At 49.7% G+C, this 14,184-nt stretch overlaps 1 protein-coding gene across 1 annotated transcript in view; it reads right to left on the reverse strand.

Annotated features, from left to right (window-relative positions):
* Positions 1 to 820: 820 nt before the first annotated feature.
* LOC144102310 (uncharacterized) overlaps positions 821 to 14,184 on the reverse strand; it is a 36,936-nt gene continuing 23,572 nt past the window's right edge. The window contains exons 8-12 of the mRNA XM_077635614.1: positions 12,981 to 13,093; positions 11,321 to 11,498; positions 9,095 to 9,411; positions 4,633 to 4,827; positions 821 to 958 (exon numbers count right to left, since the gene is read on the reverse strand). The gene's annotated coding sequence lies outside the window, so the exon portion shown is untranslated. The remainder of the gene's footprint in view (positions 959 to 4,632; positions 4,828 to 9,094; positions 9,412 to 11,320; positions 11,499 to 12,980; positions 13,094 to 14,184) is intronic.

The raw sequence follows: 14,184 nt of genomic DNA on the forward strand, positions 1-14,184 counted from the left end.
CTCTTATAGGGGTACAAGTAAATGGGTGCCCGGAACAATCGCAACCAGAACAGGGCCTCTATCATATGAAGTGGAAGTTGGAGGTACAACCTGGAAACGTCACACTGATCAACTGCGCAAGGGTTACACCGACGACAAACGCCATCTGGATTCGGAACCTGAATTCCTACCCAGTATGCAAACCTCCCCGGACAACGAGACATCACCTGCTTGTGTTCCAGATGAAAACAAATCTGCATCACCTCGACGTGATCCATGTGTGAGTGCACCAGAAGACAAATTTAATACTCCTCGGGTAGCAGTTCCCGTGAGCCTCCCTGATCCTATCGCAGGTCGCCCAGTGAGGGTACGTCGACCACCATCGAAACTGGACTTGTAAAAAAATTACAAGGGAGGAAGTGTTGTGTGTGAATTGACGCGGCGTGTGTGTGGTGCCGGCGGCATGGCTTCAATGTTGTGTGTCAGTATTGTACCATGTTCTTAGTTGTGCAATAAATGAAGTGCAGACACAACACAACGGTCCAGCTCATCTCGGAGTTCTTCAAACAACATTTTGTCAAGCGCTCGTTGCCACTCCTCATCGTACTCCCTGGCGGCCGTGCCGATTATTTTCGCCCGGAGGTGAGTGAACCTCCTCGAGGAGATGTCTGCGGCCGGCACGTTTTTGGAGGGAGCCCAGGTGCGTGTGCTGGGGATACTTGCTATGGCATCACCGTGGCCGTTGCTGGTGGAGCAGGAGGCTGCGCCATTGGTGGGTGCTGGTGGCGGCAGGGAGCAGATGCGTCGCCTTTGGGCACACACCACCCTGGATACCCTGTGTGAACGGTCCTTGCGGAGGTTCAGACAAGGGCGGCGCCGGCTTAGTCCCCTGGGTGGATCCGCCTGGTCCTCGGTGGGCATCCACCGCAAAAGCCTCGGACTGAAGACGCTTGAAAATGCGGACGACAGAGAACTGGCACTGCAGAAAGGAAGGAAGGACGGAATTAAGGCCTCAGATGTTGCTGGCATATACCCACTACGGGGCAGTAGCCAAGACACAGGCAGTTAATTACTGGATACAGGAAAGTTTTGATGGGAAAGAGTGGTAATAGTATGAAGTCTGATAGTTTGGAAGAGGAAAGGACAGGGGCCCTGTTAACATGGAGATCGAAGACGGGACAATGGCTTAATGTGCATAATAGTATACAATGCCTGTAATGTTTCAATGTCGCACTGACTGAGAGCGGGAAAAAGAAATTATAATGGGAGTCACTGCGTTTCTTGAAGAAAATTTTGAACAGCAGAGCGCACACTCCTGTCGCTTCGTCCTAGCAAAGAAGCGCCAATGGAAGGACAACCGCGGAGGACACAGGCAAGGCCAGATGATGAAATGGAATTTGCAAAAGACGCTTCCTCAAATGAGAGAAGCGGCGGCAGAACAGCAGGAAGTGATCTATTGTCTCAGGTTCGGCACAAGAAGGGCACAGTGGGGAAGCTGCCAGGCCAGACCTGTGAAAGAAGAAATTTAGATGGGGAAGTACTAGTAATAACTTTAATCATAGAAATATATGGGTGGGTCTCGGTGTAGAGACACTCTTCACATCTTTTGATGTGGTCTGTGGCTCTTGTGGCAGGGTTGGAGCCCTTAGTCCAGGGCCCCACTGAGTCTTGCCGCCAGGTAGCCTTTCCGGACCAGTCCTGCCTGGACCGCCAGATCCTCGCTGGAAAGCATCCTCTCCCACTGCTCCGTACTCGAGATTCTGTTTATTGCAGCCGCATTTGTCCTCTTTTCACAATACGTTATATCAATTATTGTGGCTTTGTCCTCGCACCATTGGTATTTGCTGCTATATAGCCCTGGATGGATCTTGCTCAGTATGTTTAGATTCGGGAAAGTTCCCATTTGTAGTTCTCTCCAACAGGCCGCTTCCTGCTGGTGGAGATTTTTGTGAGGTGGGGGATGTCTAATTCTGACCCCCTTATAGTAATTCAGAATTTCTGAGTATGCTAAGGGCACTGGTTCCGCGTCAGGCTGCTCGAGGCTGGTTTGGTTGGAGGCTCGGTTTGTAAGCTCTCGAGCTCTCCTATCCGCCTCGGCATTCCCCGCGATGCCTGTGTGTCCCGGTACCCACATTATTATGTGTAGCAATTATTGTTCCTTCGGCGGTAATTTGGCTGTCTTTAGGATGTGGAGCGCTGTCCCCCCTATTTTGCCATTCATTTAGTTTCTGCACGCTGTTTGCGAGTCTGTTAGAATTATTAGGGACCTTTGAGCACGGTAGCCCTCTGCCGCCGCTAGGGCAATGGCAGCCTCTTCGGCCTCCTCAATCGTGCCATCCTTGATAGTTGCGCTGGCTATTTCTTTGAGCTCATGATTAATTGCCGTTGCAACCGCTCTATTTCTGTTATGTTGTCTAGTTCTTTCGTATGCAGCCGCATCAGTGTACGTAATGTTTTCATTGTTGGCTAGGTTCTGTTGCACATAGTGTGCCCTAGCCTCTCGTCGCTCTTTGTGCAGGTTCGGATCCATATTTTTGGGAATTGGTGCTACCCTAATTGTTTGCCGGAGTTCACCGGGTATTCATTTTGATCTTTCTATCTCTGACAGTGCAACCTCGTAGCCGCATCTTTTGAGCAGCTCGGTCCCAGTTTTGGTCTTTTTTAGCCTCTGGAGCTGAGCTACGAGTTGGGCCTCCCTTAGCTCCTCAAAGGTGTTATGCAGACCTAGAACCATTAGCTTCTCCGTCGAGGTTGATTGCGGTAGGTGTAGCGCTGTTTTGTATGCTCTCCTAAGTATCATGTCCGCTAGCTTTATTTCTGCTCTGTTGCAGTTGTAGTACGGTATGCTGTATGTAATTCGGCTAACCACTAGGCTCTTTACAAGCTTAAGTGTGTCACTCTCCCGCATGCCGTGTGTTTTCCTAGAGACCCTGGCTATCATGAGGGCGACCTGTATCGCCGAGTTCTGTATTAGTCTGAGCGCCTGCGTGCACCTTTGGTTGGATTGAATCCACATCCCTAATACTGTGATGGTTGTTCTTTCCGTTATGAGTTGCCCTTCCAGATAAACATTTAGTTTTAGTTTTTTTGTTTCCGGTGCAGATCGGTTGAGTTTACCTCGCCAGACCCTTAGTAGTTCTGATTTTTCCGTCGAGCAAGCCAAGCCCCTGTCTCTAACATATTTTTCTACGCACATTGCAGCAGCCTGCAGTTTCGCTTCCTTTTCGCTGAGTGAGCCCTCCGTGATCCACACAGTGATGTCGTCCGCATACATTGCATGACTTATGCCTTGTATGGTTTCTAGCTGTCTAGCGAGCTTAACCATTGCTATGTCAATGAGGATGGGTGAAATCACTGACCCTTGCGGCGTTCCCTTATTAGGTGTTTGAAAGCTCTTGGACCTTATTTCCCCGAGCCCTATTGTAGCCGTTCTATTTGTGAGGAAAGCTCTTGCGTATCCGTAGATTCTTTTCCCGCAGCTCTGCTTATCTCGACAGCGGGAATCTCTAAATGTTTATATCCCACAGCTGCGCTGAAGAGCGCGCATGCTATCGAAAAAAAAAGCTCATGCAGTGAAGGATTTGGCACTCTTTGTAGCTGCGCTTGCCCTGATAGACCAGTTTCACAATGACAAGACACCCGAACGAAAGGAAAACGTGCTTGGTGGCAAAAGACAAAGGAGGACAACCAATCTATGCACACGATTTCATGTTTGTCTTACTGATGACCATCAGCAGTATATAAGTCGCTTATCGAGAGCAGAAATCACGGTTTTGTTCGCGGTATTTCAGTGAATCCGAAATAGAAAAAGGGCGGTGCACGGATATTTCTGGGCATCGTTAGAACTACGACGTTCTTCACAGCCCGAAGAGAACACACACAGCATAATTCCCTCCAGGAAGCGAAAAGATAAATGTCAGAATCATTAAGAGGGACATCAGCCTTAGCTACGCACACCAGATTTTTAGTTCCGGGTTTTGCTGCAAGAGCTCTTATAAGGAGCCCGTCCCGGCGGATGCTTAATGTGCACGCTTACACAGTCGACATCCGCACACGTGACCGTCATGTGACTTCGCACTGTAGTAGCACAGGTTTTGGCACAAAATATCCAGGTCTCAGACTTCACTGTTTTACTATAGGTGTTCTAAAGGGAAAGCCACCAAGATGGCAACATCTTTCGCCGAGTTCTGCACATTACGGTGCAGGGCTTATCACTTTGAAATTTTAATGCATGAATGCGTGTAACGATTACGTTTTCACCTAATCTTGTCCGCAAATGTTTTGCCGTCGGCCTGTACAAAAGGTACCAAGAAATTCACGAAATTGGTTAAGCAAGAATTGCACGCCCAAAATATTAATGAAAATAATTGAACAAGAATTAAAAACTAATTATAAACATTGACTAATAAGTGTTAATCAGTAACAAATTTAGTACAGATTACTTGCCTGTCCATTTTAAATAATTACTTAGATGCCATCCATGATTGGTTACATCCGTCATTAAAGACAACACAACTCGAAATGCATGCTTTCGCATTTCGGCGTGAAAGAAGGCTTAAGCATACCTTTACTTTTTTTTGCTTCATAAATAACTGTGATGTCAACGAAAGGCAAGAGCCAATCACGGCCAATCACGGCCACCCTTTTCCTCACCTGAGGCACCCTCCTCTCTTCCGCCCGCAACCCGTAGAGTAGACGGGGCGGTTGGGAGGTGCGTCGGCGTCGCGGCTCACACCCACGTGACGAAGGCATGGCAGCTAGGAGCTGGGTGGGCTGCTGCTCGAGGCCCCTTAGAACGGCGTCGATATCGAGCAATGCATGAGCCTGACGGGAGACCGGAGCTGCCGCCTGCAATATGACACAGAATGGCAGTCAGCCGCGGTAATGACACCACATGCAGGAATGTTCCCTGAACTGCCACAGCCGGGGTCCTCTGTTTACAGTCTACTAGCAAAATTACTACAGGCTCCGCTGTTGCAGGGCGCTTCAGAAAGCGTGCTGTTACTTTGAATAAGGACACAACATGACATACGGAGCTGCTTTTTGTCCTTTATTCTGTATCCCTACTGTTGAGCTGTGACCACGGAAAAGAGAAAGCCACGCTCAAAAAAGACAGCGAGCGGTGAAGACAGAACAGCAACAATCACAAAACGACAGGCTGTACATTAGATGTTATAATGACTGCGTGAATCAATGCGAGTGATATCACAGACAGTGAATAAGAAGCGCGAAGCATAAGCTACGTGTGGCTCGAGGTAGCTGTGGCAAATGGTGTTCATGCGTGCCTGTTTAATAATTTCGACATAGCTGCATCGTACAACATTGTTGCATGTACAATGTTGTTGCACAACCATCGTACATCCTCTCACCTAACCTTCTGCCGCCCCTGCTACGCTTGCCTTCTCTAGGAATCTACTCCGTTACCCTTAAGGACCAGCGGTTGTCTTGCCTCGCGCACTACCGCCGCCTTTACCCTACTCGCTACAGCGCCAATGGCCCGCTATGCGGGGAGCATGCAACTCTATTTCAAGCCATCTCGACATGCCGGGCCATTCCCGTTCCGATTGTAGCCGGGAGCATGTCCTGCGGTCGCCAGGCCTGGTTGATCAGCTCGTCGCCAGGGCTGTGGCGGCCACGAGGGCCGTTGAGGCCCCGGACTGAGGACCCCACTCCTAGACCAAAGTACCCGCGAACCTGACCAGTAAATACATTTTCCACCGCCACTACCAGGTCGCCTTCGCAAGCAGGTGCCGAGAAATGAGAAACACGATGTAGAGCGAGTACCGCCTCCAGCATGGAGTAGAGACAGACCTTCGCGACGGCTTTGAACAGTCGGAAGCAGAGAAGGCCTGAGCGTTGTTTGACGTTGATCAATTGGTCAGCCTCACTGTGAATGCATCGAGAGACAAGCGCAGCGAAACGAGCGTATGAATGTTTGTTTACTCACAAAGCTAGGCTAGCATGGGGCAGACCGCAATCATTTACTTTCAAATGATGCGTGATAAATGAGTCCCCAAGCTGAAATCTCCAGCGCCTGGGTCCGTCGGAAGTTGCTGGTGTCTTGCGAGCACCGGCTGCGAGAATCAGACGAACACGTTCGCTATCGTTCGCTGAGAAAAGTGCTCTAAAAACAGCGGCCCGTGGCACAGTCACAGATCGTAAGAAAGAATGGCCCCGGTGAAACGAACAGCCAAGCGGAAATAAATGTGGAGAAGACGTACCGACAGGTACGATAGCGAGGGCTATTTCTTCTTATTTCTTCTTTGGAGACATCTGTGTTTGGCAGCGCGCACCATATTTTCTTAACAATACGTGTGCGTCAGCACTGTCGAGCTCCTGAATGATGGGTTATGCATCCGGCATCTGCAAAGCCACCTTCACCTGGATAATCCAGGCCCAAGCTAGTCTAGATAACAAAGCGCTATACTGTATTGATCAGCCTACAACTGATATATACATAGATGTGCACACCGTAGATTTCACGCATGAACGCGTAGATAGGAGTTATGAAAGGTAGTACTGCGCAAATAATACAGGGCAGAAAAGATAGAAACCAAAACGCATTCCTTTCTATCTTCTCCTACCCAGTCTTATTCGCGCAGTTCTACCTTTTATTGGAATCAACCAACTAGTCCACAAGAACATTCTAAGTTGTCCAATTCAGCTTGGCGAAAAAAAAGAGGAAGAAAATAAGCAGAATAAATAAGGGCCTCAATAGAATCCGTGCTCTTTTTAACGGAGCTATCAGTATATAACAATTTGAGAGGAAAGGTGAAGTAATCCGTCAGCAAGCGCTCGTCCCGCAGTTACACCCACATTTCACCGGTATTTTCTCACAGTTCTCTCATTCCTTACGGGAAGGGGCAGAAATAGAGGGAGTGGCTGAAAGTCCATTTTCAAGGCGGAAGAAGACGACCTCATCCTACCATCCAGCTCTCCCTCTCAGTCGAGAGATGAGGGCCAGGAGGGATTGGGGTGGACAGGGTCGCCATGTGAGATGCTGGCCTGGATTTCCCGAATCCCGACGGCCTCTTCAGCCAGTTGGAGGGTGAGGAGCTGGCGCTCAGGGTACGAGCTACGTAGCAAGGTCACCTAGGCGTCTCTACAATCTATTCAGTTCGCCCTGCCAGGAGATTGTGTGCACTCCCAAATAATATGATCGAGGGTCCCTTTCGCTCCACATTTCTCTCATTTGTCATCCTCAATTTCCGGGATAATATGTTTAATTAATATTGGGCGCGGGTAGACGCCTGTTTGAAGGCGTCTCCACGCCACCGATTGGCGACTATTAAGCTTCACACGGGGCGGGGGTAGGTGCCTCGGGCTGCGTTCCCGAGCTCCTGCCTGGCTGTCTGGTTGCTCTCTAGCTCGCGCTTCCCGGCGCGGGCCGCTGCTGCTGCGGCCCGCGCTTTACAGCCCGCGGGGTTCCCCGCTGTCTCCCCTGCTGTGAAACACTGTATTGCGCGGCCTGTTGGCAGTGCGCATGCCGGAGGGTGTGCCGCTCCAGGCGTATGCGGATGACGTTGTCGTCCTTGTGCCTGGATCCAACAGAAAGGAGCTTAAGTGTTTGGCGGATGATGCTCTCGGTCGAGTCGCTGCGTGGGCGAGGGATGCGAGAATCACCATATCACGGGAAAAGACGCATGTGCTTTTTTTCTCCCCCCAGGAGGGGAATGGGGCCCACCGTGCCCGCAGTTCGCAGTGACGGTGCGCGCCTGCCTTTCAGACGCGCTTCCAAGGTGCTGGGCGTCGTCTTTGACCGCACCTTCTCATTCATTCCCTATGCGGAAAGACTCAAGGAGCGTGCCGAGACGCTCTCCGCCCGCCTTAAGACTTTTTTGCGGGTTTTCCGCACACCGGCGCCTGCCCGTCTGAGGGCGCTTTACCGCCAGGTCGCGGTCCCGACCCTCGCATACGCTTCGCCCGTCTGGTGGACTGAGTGTCCTCATTCGGGTCTTTGCGCTCGCCTCGCGTCTGTGCAGAGGTGCCCGCTGCTGGCTTTGGCGAGGACCTATTCCACGACGAGCACGTGGGCGTTGCAGATCCTTATGCACGCCCCTCCATTAGCGATAGACCTCGAAAGATTAAACGCGGAATTGGACCTCTTTTCCCATCAGCGAGACGTCACTTTTGGGACAAGGTTAGTCCGAGCTGTCGAGGTCCAGCAGCCGTTTGATGTTGCCGCGCGGCATCCCTCGGAGGTCGTGGCTTTCTCGCGCCGTCGGTTGGACGTGGTTGGGGCGATGGCTCTGGCGTTGTCGCCGGCGCATTACGTCTACATTTATGGCGCATACACCTCTGTAGCTGCAGGCGCACCTTTTGTGGCGTTCAGATCGCGCGGGGACCTCCGGGCGGTCGGCCGTTTTCGGGTCGACGGTGCATCGGGTCCGTAGCCCCCGGAGGCGGTGGCTTTTACGGAGGTGGTGGAGTACGTCCGTTCCCTAAGGGTAACGGCGCCGGTGCATTTATATACCGATTTTCTGTCGCTCCTTTCGGCACCAGCCGCATGCAACCGCACGATTCGGCTGTGGATCACATAAAGGCCACACTAACATCAGTGGCGTCGCGCACACCCCTCGCACTCTTCCATGTCCCTTGTCACGCCGGCATTCTCGGCAGGTTGCTGGCGGATACCATGGACTCTCGGGCTAGCCGTTCCTCCCCCGTTCGGCGGGTGCTCCACTCGAGGGTCACCGTCTGGGCTTCTTCCCGCTCTCTTGTCAGGGCTAGGTGGGTGGTTTGGTGGCGTGAGAACAACCAGGGAACAGGAATTTTTTACTGGGTGCCCGGTGTCCTTTCCATCCCGGACTCCTTGCCGCCACCGCGCCCAATCGTGACACTCATTACAGGCCACAGCCGTTTTCCGGCACACATGCACAGATTTCGGCCTGCGCCTTTGTCTGTGTGGCCTTGCGGGGCCCCCGTTGGCGACGTTTATCATCATTTAACCAATTTTATCATTATCTAACAAATCATTACCTAACCATTTATCTACCAGATGCGTCAAACATAGACAGAACATTTATGCAGCCTATGAGAAGGACCCAATTATCACTTACGATTGACAAATTATATGAATGAATGGAGTGAATGAATGGTATGCCTCCAGACTCACCGGAACTGGAATGCAGGCACAGTGGAGAAGCTCCCCCTCCAGACGAAGTACATGGTGGCCTGCAGCCCCTCCCGCACTTTGATGGCCTCCACGTACTGGACGGTGCACGACACTGTGTCACTGCTGCCCCCGGACTACTTGCTGGCAGAGCTGGACATGTCCACCTTACTGGCAATGTGGTGCTTTGCGTGCAATGTGGCCAGTTGAGCGTAGTACACGGTCGCTGCGGCACTCACGCTTCTTGCACACCGGGCGTACGTGCGGCAGTGGTGGAAGCTCAGCTTCTGCACGTCGTCCGCCGTGAAGCTCGAGTCGTCCTACACGATATAATAGTACTGTGGGTGGTGTGTTTATGCATATGTGCCGTGTATATACAGATAGACTACTCTGTTAACTACAGCTACTTACTAAAGCGAACAGGTACAGACTTTGATGTGCTAGTTGATGAAATAATAAAATTACAATTACTTAACTGACAACAACACAATCTGCACGCTAATCTTACTTAGCGCAGGTGATATGCCACTGTATGGTACAATGTGAATCTATTTTACCACAGTTCTTAGTACATTACCTTAGACACAATTACAGGAAAGTACAGACACCCTCTCCTTGACATATTTTACTACACTTATCCATATGCTATCATAGTAAAGAAAATAAGCATCAGTCGCGCACTATGATGCAAATCCAAGCCTTCATGAAGCATGTTTTGTTTTAAATTATATTTTCTTATACAATATAAACGCATCATACCACCATCTCAGTCAAAAAACCATTGCAAGCCATTGTGCACCAAAAAAGTGCACAGATGCTTCAAGCAGGCTGTCAGTAAATGCTTGCACATTCAATTCTAATGCAATTCTGCAGTTATACCCACATTTAACCGATATTTTCTCACAGTTCCCCGGTTCCGTATGGAAAATGGAAGGTATGAAGGGAAAGTGAAGGTGGAAGGCGGAGAAGGGGAGCAGGCAAAGGTGGTGAGGTGAAAGCACGTGTGCGTGCGCACACAGGGGTTCGTGAGAGGAGGCTCTCGCTTATTTCTGGTAGCATGATTCAGTAAAGCCACGGATCCCTTGCAAAAATTTCTTTAGGCACTCTATAGACTGTTCATAAATTTCTGTCTATAAACTATAACTCTCCATGGACAATCCCACGACATTTTATAGGCAATACAAATCCTACAGACAGCCTATAACTATAGCACTGATTTACGGCCGTGCAAAAAGGAATAGCTATAGGAAGGCAACAGAGTCTATAAGAAGTCTCTAGACTGTTTATAGAGAATTTTTGTAAGGGTTAGCAGCGGTGTGCCTGCGCCTCACCACTTGCGACCGCTTTAGTGATGGTAAAACTGCCAAAACAAGACACACTAGTCGCGTTGCAGGAAGGCAATAAATGAAGCCCAGACTCATGTTCGGAACGCTGCCTGTATGCACTGACAGATCGAGTAGACGACAAACGTTCTCGGCACGCTGCCCGCTAATGCGCTGTGCAGTACGGGGCCCAAATGCATGACCAGCCAATTTCTGTCAGGCTATAAGGGACTCGTTAAGTTCCCCATAACATGAGCATAACCGTGATGTGTGACGTCGCTGCGTTAATCACTTCACGCACCAGCTAGCGCATATCACTGAACCCGCCGCAGTGGCTCAGTGGCTTTGGCCGTCGGCTACTGATCCCAAGATCGCAGGATCCAATGCTGTTAGTCGCGGCCGCATTGCGATGAAGGCCAAGTACAAAACGGCCCTTTTGCTGTGCAATGTCACCGCAATGTTAACGAATCCCAGGTGATCAAAATTAATCCGGAGCCCTCCACTTGGGTGACCCTCATTGTCGGTAGTGTGTCGCCTTCGGATATTAAGCCCCACAATTTACAACACAAAAAAGGCGGGTTGGCTCCCGACTGCGGCGGTCGCATTTCGATGGAAGCGAAATTCTAGAGGCCCGGGTACCGCGCGATGTCGGTGCACGTTGAAGAACCACATGAGGTCAAAATTTCCGCAGCCCTTCACTACGCGTCCCTTATAGCCTGAGTCGCTTTGGGACGTTAAGCTACCATAAACCAAACTGTTTTTTAATATCACTGCCCGTATCCTGCGGTTAATCAATTGTAATTTTTTTGCCTGTTAAAATGACTCCGTTGTCATGGAAGGGGATGGGCAAATCACAGGCGCAACTCTGGTATCAGACCTCCTGTTCCTCCTCAACTGGGACACGTACCTTTCCCGCACACGCAACCCGATGTGGTCACGGCGCTGTTGGGAAGTAGGACGGCGTCCCAGCTCACACCCACGTGACAAAGGCACGGCAGGAGCTCGCTGTGCTGCTGCCCCAGGCCCCCTCCATTGCAGTCGGCATCGAGCAATGCATGAGCCTGACGGGAGACCGAAGCAGCCTCCTGCAATATGACACAGAACAGCGGTCAGCCACAGTAATTGACAACACATGTCAGAGTATTTCCTAAACTGCCATGGCCACGTTCCCCTCTTTACACCCATTTGCCGAAATTAATGTAGAGCACACCCTTACAGTGCGCTTCAAAACGCGCTCTGTTATTTTGAGGCTGTTACTTCGAACACTTTATTGACTTCCCTCTCCCACAAGGTGTCATTGTTACTCTTGTCTGTTGCTCAGATTCTAAGCGGGTAGAAGTAACCAAGCGAAGGTTATCTGATTGGTGGCTAAAATCAAAACAAGAGTAACATTTCACAAGTCATGGCCAGGTGGCTTGAACCACCGCACGATTTAAAGGGTTCAGCCTTATCCATCTATCCATCCAAGCGCGAAGCATCCATTTCACGTGGTGGGCTCCAACTTCGAGAGGTCTGCACAATGAGGATTCGAAAGCCTCCACCGCGTAGGTGTGAGAAAGCTGCAAAACTTGTTGTGCGAGTTGTACTCTGTATTCCATGGTTACATTGCAACAGACAGGACACAGAATAAGGGATGCAATATAAAAGGCTATGTTGTGTCCTTTATTCTGTATCCCAACTGTCATGCTGCAACCATGAATTAGAGAAAGCTGCGCTCAAAGAATGCAGCAAGCAGGAAAGACAGCACAGTCACACTCAAGAAACAACAGGCATACTTCAGCTGCTAATGAATGCATGAGTCAACGCGAGTGATATTACAGCCACTGAATAAGAAATGAGAACCATAAGCGAAATGTTGATCGTTGTAATTGTGGTGAATGGCATTCATTCTTGCCTGTTTAATAATTTTAACATATATGTGCTTCGTACAGTGTAGTTGAGACAAGGAAGCACGCGTAGATAGCAGAGCGTGATCACATACCTTCTTCGTTCGATTCTGTAGGTCACTTTAGTTAACGTTACACAGTATTTAAGAGGCAGAAAAGCCTCAATTATCCTCTTATTTCGGCACCAGAAGGCAGTACATTTGCTATGCACTACATTTCCTCTTGCTTTCTAAGCCTTCTATCTTTTTCAATCACTGGCTAACACTAAGGTGATGTAGGCTCGGAAGAAAATAGGTAACTAGTGGCAGCCAGACAGACCTTAGCGGACATGCTAATGTTATCGCCAAGAAGTAAAATGCCACCCGCATACCTACTGCAGTTCCTGGTATGACCTGTTACGGAGTCATAGGCATTTGTTCGAACTTGCCGAAACTGACCATGAAAGAGAGCACTCAATAGTGTAAGGCACATGTTGGCGACAATCCTTATCAGGGTGCAGACACTTTCATAAACAAAATACTAAAAATTTGTTTTGCTAAGTGTGCTGAGGGACCGAGATCAGCTGAGAAATATAAAGTTCACGTCATTTAGCCTGGTCTGCCCGAGATGCATGTGTGCTTAACGGCTGAACGCCGCCGCCACCAGCAGTTCCCCCTCTCTAGACAATGATCACCCACTCACCGAGAAGTGCATCGAAGCAGGGGGGGGGGGGGCGTGAATACCTCCTCCTCCTCGGCCGTCCGCACGCGACGCTGGTATTTCACACAACTCAGTGGGGTTCCCCACTGGCCAGCCTGCACAAGGTGAATCTTAACATGAGCCTCCGCCATATCACTGCGATATATATCAACCTTGTCGACGTAGCCATTAAATGCCTCGAACAACATGCACAACTTCAGCTGCTCTTCAGTGCCTGGGATGAGGCAGCTCTGAACCTCATCCCGACAGTGGGCATCTCCAACTTTTTCTTTGCCACGGCTGCGCTGAAGAGCGTGCGTGTTATCGATAAAAAAAGCTCATGCAGTGAAGGATTTGGCACTCTCTGTAGCTGCGCTTGCCCTGATAGACCAGTTTCACAATGACAAGGCACCCGAACGAAAGGAAAACGTGCGTTGGTGGCATGGACAGAAAGACAAAGGAGGACAACCAATATCTCACAACCTCGGGGTCAGTAGCCAATCTATGTACACGATTCCATGTTCGTCTTACTGATGACCATCAGCAGTATATAAGTCGCTTATCGAGAGCAGAAATCAAGGTTTTGTTAGCGGTATTTCAGTCAAACCGATATAGAAAAAGAGCGGTGCACGGATATTTCTGGGCATCTTTACAACTACGACGTTCTTCACTGCCTGAAGAGAACACACACAGCATAATTCCCTCCGCGAAGCGAAAGGATAAATCTCAGAATCTTTAAGAAGGACATCAGCCTTAGGTACACACACCAGATTTTTAGTTGCGGGTTTTGCTGCAAGAGCTCTTATAAGGAGCCCGTCCCGGCGGATGTTTAATGTGCATGCCTACACAGTCGATATCCGCACACGTGACCATAACATGACTGCGCACTGTAGTAGCACAGGTTTTGGCACAAAACATCCAGGTCTCAGACTTTACTGTTTTACTGTAGGCATTCTAAAGGGACAGCCACCAAGATGGCAACAGCTTTCGCCGAGTTCTGCACATTACGGTGCAGGTTATAGCACTTCGTAATTTTAATGCATGAATGAGTGTAACGATTACGTTTTCACCTAATCTTGTCCACAAATGTTTGGCCGTCGGTTTGTACAAAAGGTGTGGATTTTTTGCTAAAGGCAATTATGTTGCTAGCTACACCGAGAAATTCACGAAATTGGTTAAGCAAGAATTGCACGCCCCAAATATTAAT

This window comes from Amblyomma americanum, chromosome 8, assembly GCF_052857255.1.
Source record: "Amblyomma americanum isolate KBUSLIRL-KWMA chromosome 8, ASM5285725v1, whole genome shotgun sequence".
NCBI classification, from domain to species: Eukaryota; Metazoa; Arthropoda; class Arachnida; order Ixodida; family Ixodidae; genus Amblyomma; species Amblyomma americanum.